The sequence below is a fragment of the Salvelinus sp. IW2-2015 genome, linkage group LG4q.1:29 (assembly GCF_002910315.2).
Source record: "Salvelinus sp. IW2-2015 linkage group LG4q.1:29, ASM291031v2, whole genome shotgun sequence".
In the NCBI taxonomy this organism is placed as follows: Eukaryota; Metazoa; Chordata; class Actinopteri; order Salmoniformes; family Salmonidae; genus Salvelinus; species Salvelinus sp. IW2-2015.
This window is the reverse complement of record NC_036842.1, coordinates 28,390,293-28,397,643: the sequence shown is the minus strand read 5'-3', so window position 1 is coordinate 28,397,643 and position 7,351 is coordinate 28,390,293. Positions and strand designations below refer to the sequence as shown.

The following is a 7,351-nucleotide window of genomic DNA, read 5'->3' as shown; positions in this document are numbered from 1 at the left end:
ACTGCCAATGACCAGCTGAACTGTTCCACTACTGACCAACACAGCCCACTCCCCCACCGACACGATCTGGGAGAGGAGAGAGGATATGTGCATGACAACGCCATAACAACAAATCGGTAAAATTGGATTGAGTACGCACAAACACACACACACTCTCCAACCACAACACAATTCACAGCCTCTTAAGCAAGAGCGTCTGCTTGAGTTTAGTGTCCTTGAGAGCGCAAGAATGTGAACAGTGCCCTTGTCACTAGAGGCACACAGGACAAAAGAGTCAGGACTGAAGATTGATACTGGAATGAGAGAGAGAGGAAGCCTGAGACTCACAATTCCATTCTTCCCTCCTACTTTCTTTTCTTTCCCTCCTCCTTCCCAGTACCGGTAGATGTGTAGCAGGGTTGTTCCTCCCTCCCCCCTCCCTCGCCCCTCCCTCCCTCTCTCCCTCCTCCCTCCCCAGTACCAGTAGAGTGTAGCAGGGTCTGTTCCTCTCCCTCCCTCCCAGTTAGAGAGTGCAGCAGAGGTTTTCCTCTTTTCCCTCATACCATAGTGTGTAGCAGGGTCTGTTTCCTCCCCTCCCAGTACCAGTAGAATGTAGCAGGGTCTGTTCTCCCTCCCTCCCAGTACCAGTAGAGTGTAAGCAGGGTCTGCCCCCTCCCTCCTCCCAGTACCAGTAGAGTGTAGCAGTTGTGTCCTCCCTCCCATCCAGTAGAGTGTAGCAGGGGTCTGCTTCGTCCCTCCCTTCCCTCCCAGTACCAGTAGATTGTAGCAGCGGTCTGTTCCTCCCAGTACCAGTAGAGTGTAGCAGGGTATGTTCCTCCTCCTCCCAGTACCAGTAGGTAGCAGGGTATGTTCCTCCCCTCCTCCCATACAGTAGAGTGTAGCAGGGTCTGTTTCCTCTCCCTCTCCCAGTACCAGTAGACTGTGTAGAGGGTCTGTTCCTCCTCCCTCCATGACAGTATAGAGTGTAGCGGGGTCTTCGTCTTCCCTCCTCCCTCCCAGTAAACCAGTAGCAGTGTAAGCAGGGTCTGCTTCCTCCCCTCGCGTCGTAGTCAGCTGCCTCCCTCCCTCCCAGTAAGAAGTGTAGATGCGTTCCTTCTCCAGTACAGAGGTAATTGTTCCTCCCTCCACAAGGACCAGTAAGTGTAGACAGAGGGTCTGTTCCCTTCCCTCCCTCCAGTACCAGATAGGAGTGTGAGCGAAGGAGAGTCTATGTTGCTACCCCCCCCTGTCTTCAGCCTACACCCTCTGTACATACGAGTGTAAGCACATGGGTCTTGAGTGCAGCACACATCCCCCTGTCGTACCACTCCCCTCTCCTCCGTAACCTTAAGCCGAGTGAGAGAGTGTAGCAAGGGCGTCGTTCCTCGCCTCCCATACCAAAGCTAGGCCGGGATGCCTACTGCTAACGGAGAACTTCTACTGGTACTGGGAGGAGAGCGAAGTGGTAGTCCTCAGTCCTCCTCTGCCTCACACACTCTACTTGGTACTGGAGGGAGCGGAGCGCGAACGAGACTGCTAACACCCCAGTTTAGTATTGGACGGGAGGAAAGAGCAAAGAGACCCTCGTACTCACTTTCTACTCCTGGTCACTGGGAGGCAGGCATAACCATCAACTCTCTGCTACCGTATACCCTAGTAGGAGGGTACTGGTGTAAGGTTAAGCAGAAGGTCTTTCCTTAACCTCGAGCGCCTACCGGAGTAGAGCAGCGAACCCAGGACCCTGACTAACCTCTGGTGAATCCGCGTCGCGGCGCCTTACCCGTCCGGTACTGGAGGGAGAAGGGAGTACCAAGGAACAGACACGTCCTGCTTACACTTCTACTGCCGAGCTTGTTATTGTTATTATATTTAGAGTTTTTTTTGATTTGGGTACATTTTGTTTATTAAGCAGGTCTTTCCTGCCTCCCGGTTAACCAGTAGTATTTGTGAGGCTGGGACGTCCTTCCGCCGTGCCCCGTGACCAGGAGAGGGGAGCAGCCAGGTCTTCGGTTTTAGCGACATACAGACCCCTGCTACACTCTACTGGTACTCCGTAGCCCACCAGTAGGGGACGTGTGAACAGGGACCTGGCCTTCGAGCCTCAGGAGAATAGACCCTGCTACACCTCTTACTGCGGTACTGGGAGGGTACGTCCTCGGCGCAAGGAGAACAGACCCTGCTGACACTCTACTGATCACGAGTAACCGAAGAGTTTAAGCTGGAAGGAACAGACCCTGTTTGCTCTATGCCATCTTCCTCCTTCACTCCTCCAAGTGATACCTCGGGTGGAGAGGACGGGAAAGGAGAGAACAGACCATTGTGCTAACGACTCAGGTCTGTTCCCTTCCCTCCTCCCACTGAAGAGGAGACGCAGTGAGTTGACAAGAACAGCACTTTCTCCCTCACTTCCTCACTGCGGCTCCGGGAGGGAGGGAGGGAACGACCCTCTGACAATCTACATGGTACTCGGGGGGAGGAACGGACTGCTACTATACTGTAAATCGGTGATGAGGAGAGGGAGGAGGAACAGAACCTGTATACTTACTGGTACTGGGAAGGTAGGGAGGAGGAGGAACTCGAACCGGCTACACCACTGTATGGAGGGAAGAGGAACAGACCCTGCTACACTCTAGCGTACTGGGAGGGGGAGGAACAGACCCTGCTACACTCTACTGGTACTGGAGGGAGGAAGGACAAGACCTGCTACACTCTACTGGTACTGGGAGGAGGGGGAATCACCCATTGCTACACTCTACTGGTACATAGGAGAGAGGAGGAACGACCTGTACATCTCTACTGGTACTGGGATGGGGGAGGAGGAACAACCCTGCAACTCTACCTGGTACTGGGGAGGGAAGAACAGGACCCTGCTACACTCTTAGCTGGTACTGAGGGAGGGAGGACACAGACCTGCACTACTCTACTGGTAACTGGGAGGGAGGAAGGGCAGGAAACGACCCGGCTACATCTACTGGTTGGGAGGGAGGAAGGAGGAACAACCCTGCTACAACTACTGGTACTGGGAGGAAGGAAGAGGAAGAGAACAGCCCTCTAACACTCTACTGTAGCTGCGGGAGGGAGGGAGAGGAAAGACGCTGCTCACTCTACTGGTACTGAGGAGGGGAGGGAGAGGAGGGAGGGAGGGAGGGAGGGAGGAGGAACAGACCCTGCTACACTCTACCGGTACTGGGAGGGAGGGAGGGAAAGAAAGAAAGAGGGGAAAATGGAATTGAGTCTCATCTCCTCTCTCTCTCTTCCAGTATCAACTTCAGTCATGACTCTTCGTTCCTGTGTGCCTCTAGTGACAAGGGCACTGTTCACATCTTCGCTCTCAAAGACACTAAACTCAACAGACGCTCTGCGTAAGAGGCGTGAATGTGTGTGTGTGAGAGAGTGTGTATGTGTGTTTGTGCGTACCTCAAATCCAAATTTTACCATTTTGTTGTTTATGGCTTGTTCATGCCACTATCTCCCCTCTTCTCCTCTCCCCAGATTGGCTCGTGTGGGGAAGGTGGGCCCTGTGATTGGTCAGTACGTGGACAGTCAGTGGTCATTGGCAAGTTTCACCGTCCCGGCGGAGTGTGCCTGTATCTGTGCATTTGGGAAGAACACTTCCAAAAATGTCAACTCTGTCATCGGTCAGTCCACAGCAATATCTCATATCAATTAATCAATATAGTTTTTGTCCTAGCTGGGAAATTAATTGTACTGTTGGAATTAACAATATAATATACAATATAGGATACTTTTACAATAGATTAAGCTCTGGAGCCTTGCAGTGCAAAAGTTGTAATAATAGTTTAACATTTTCTGCATTCCTCCTTTTTCTAGCTATCTGTGTTGACGGGACGTTCCATAAGTACGTGTTCACCCCTGATGGCAACTGTAACCGGGAAGCCTTTGACGTTTACCTGGACATCTGTGATGACGATGACTTCTGAGAGGAAAGAGAGAGGGGGGAAAAGGAGGAGGGAGGGATGAAAAGAGAGAGCGGGAGGGAGGGCAGAGGAGCAGAGATCTGATGGTGGTAATGATGATGGTAGATTGGATCTAGACTTGGACAGAGAAGTGAAGCTAAAGAAGCAGAGCTGATTTTACAGAAACATACAAGTTGTCGGAAGGTCTGTTTTACATGATTGTTTTATGTTTTTATTGTAATCAAGTTTTTCTAAATATGTATGAAGATTAAAAACATTTTTACTATGACTGCTGGCTTATCTGTGGTTACTTTGAGTTGACTGAATATATGAGACCTGCTCTGATGTAGTGTAGTCACTTCCAGGACACAATTACAAATAATGTTAATGAAAACTCCTACTAATAACAATTCAATTTAGGAAAAGATTACATATACAGTGCTTTCAGAAAGTATTCATACAGAAATATCTAATTTACATAAGTATTCACACCCCTGAGTCAATACTTTGTAGAAGCACCTTTGGCAGCGATTACAGCTGTGAGTACTTCTGGGTAAGTCTCTTAAGAGCTTTCCACACCTGGATTGTGCAACATTTGACCATTAATATTTTCAAAATTCTTCAAGCTTTGTCAAATTGGTTGTTGATTATAGCTAGACAACAATTTTCAAGTCTTGCCATAGATGGTTTCTTTTTTTTGGGGGGGGGGGGGTACTAAGGAACATTCATTGTCTTGGTGAACAACTTAAGTGTAGATTTGGCCTTGTCTTTTAGATTATTGTCCTGCTGAAAGGTGAATTCATCTCCGAGTGTCTGGTGGAAAGCAGACTGAACCAGGTTTTCCTTTCCGTTTTTAATCCGGAAAAACTCCCCAGTCCTTCACGATTACAAGTATACCCATAACATGATGCAGCCACCACTATGTTTGAAAATATGGAGAGTGGTATTCAGTAAGGTGTTGTATTGGATTTGCCCCAAAGAACACTTTGTTTTCAGGATGAAAAGTTAACTGTTTTGACAAATTCTTTACAGTATTACTTTAGTACCTTGTTACAAACAGGATGCATGTTTGGAATATTTGTATTCTGTACATGCTTCCTTCTTTTCACTCTGTCAATTGGGTTAGTAGTGTAGTAACTACAACGTGGTTGATCCATTATCAGTTTTCTCCTATCACAGCCATTAAAACTCTGTAACTGTTTTAAAGACATCATTGGCCTTCTTCCTCTCCAGCAACTGAGTTAGGAAGGATGCCTGTATCTTTGTAGGGACTGAGTGTATTGACACGAAATCCAAAGTGTAATTGATACCATGCTCAAAGGGATATTCAATGTCATATTTTTTACCCATCTACCAATAGATGCCCTTCTTTGTGAGGCATTGGTCTTTGTGGTTGAATCTGTGTTTGAAATTCACTGATCGAAGGAGGGACCTTACAGATAATTGTATGTGTGGTGTACAGAGATGAAGTAGTCATAAAAAAATCATGTTAAACGATATTATTACACACAGAGTGAGTCAATGAAAACTACAGTGCATTCGGAAAGTATTCAGACCCCTTCCATTTTTCACAAATTGTTACTTTACAGCCTTAATCTACAATGGATTAAATTACTTTTTTTCATCATCAATCTACACACAATACCCCATAATGACAAAGCAAAAATTGTTTTTTTGAAATGTTTGTAAATGTATTAAAAATTAAAAACAGAAATGCATTATTTACTTAAGTATTCAGACCCTTTGCATTGAGACTCGAACTTGAGCTCAGGTTCATCCTGTTTCCATTGATCATCCTTGAGATGTTTCCACAACTTGATTGGAGTCCACCTGTGGTAATATCAATTGATTGGACATGATTTGGAAAGGCACACACCTGTCTGTATAAGGTCCCACAGTTGAAAGTGCATGTCAGAGCAAAAACCAAACCACGAGGTCGAAGGAATTGTCCGTAGAACTCAAAGACAGGACTGTGTCGAGGCACATATCTGGGGAAGGGTACCAAAAAATGTCTGCAGCATTGAAGGTCCCCAAGAACCCAGTGGCCCCCATCATTCTTAAATGTAAGAAGTTTGAAACAACCAAGATTCTTCCTAGAGCTTGCCGCCTGGCCTAACTGAGCAGTTGGGGGAGAAGGGTCTTGGTCAGGGAGGTGACCAAGAACCGGATGGTCACTCTGACAGAGCTCCAGAGTTCCTCTGTGGAGATGGGAGAAACTTAAAGAAGGACAACCATCTCTGCAACACTCCACCAATCAGGCCTTTATGATAGTGGCCAGACATAAACCACTCCTCAGTGAAAGGCACGACAGCCCACTTGGAGTTTGCTATAAGGCACGTAAAGGACTCTCAGAACATGAGAAACAAGATTCTCTGGTCTGATGAAACCAAGATTGAAGTCTTTGGTCTGAATGCCAAGCGTCACGTCTGGAGGAAACCCGGCACCATCCCTACAGTGAAGCACGGTGGTGGCAGCATCATGCGGTGGGGATGTTTTTCAGCGGCAGGGACTGGGAGACTAGTCAGGATCAAGGCAAAGATGAACGGAGCAAAGTACAGAGAGATCCTTAATGAAAACCTGCTCCAGAGCGCTCAGGACCTCAGACTGGGGCGAAGGTTAATCTTCCAACAGGACAACGACCCTAAGCACACAGCCAAGACAACGCAGGAGTGGTTTCGGGGCAAGTCTCTGAATGTCCTTGAGTGTCCCAGCCAGAGCCCGGACTTGAACCAGATCGAACATATCTGGAGAGACCTGAAAATAGCTGTGCAGCAACGCTCCCCATCCAACCTGATAGAGCTTGATAGGATCTGCAGAGAATGGGAGAAACTCCTCAAATTCAGGTGTGCCAAGCTTGTAGCGTCATAACCAAGAACTCAAGGCTGTAATCGTTGACAAAAGGTGCTTCAACAAAGTACTGAGTAAAGGGTCTGAATACTTATGTAAATGTTATCTGTTTTTTATTTGGAATACATTTGCAAAAATGTCTAGAAAACAGTTTTTGCTTTGTCATTATGAGGTATTGTGTGTAGATTGATCAAATCAAATCAAATGTATTTATATAGCCCTTCTTACATCAGCTGATATCTCAAAGTGCTGTACAGAAACCCAGCCTAAAACCCCAAACAGCAAGCAATGCAGGTGTAGAAGCACGGTGAGAAAAAACAATTTAATCAATTTTAGAATAAGGCTGTAAAGTAACAAAATGTGAAAAAAGTCAAGAGGTCTGAATACTTTCCGAATGCTATGGCATTTACAGTTGTGTTTATTTTACGTAGCTTATCCCTGCCCATACCATAACACCATCGCCACTATGGGGCACTCTTTTCACAACGTTGACATCGGCAATTCGCTCGCTCACTCGACGCAATACACGTGGTCTGCGGTTGTGAGTCTGGTTGGACGTACTGCCAAATTCTCTAAAACGACATTGGAGGCAGCTTATAGTAGAGAAA

At 47.0% G+C, this 7,351-nt stretch overlaps 1 pseudogene; it reads left to right on the top strand.

Moving 5' to 3' along the window:
* The window catches only part of LOC111960878 (WD repeat domain phosphoinositide-interacting protein 4-like), an 11,775-nt pseudogene extending 7,590 nt beyond the window's left edge, over positions 1-4,185 (top strand).
* Positions 4,186-7,351: the final 3,166 nt, after the last annotated feature.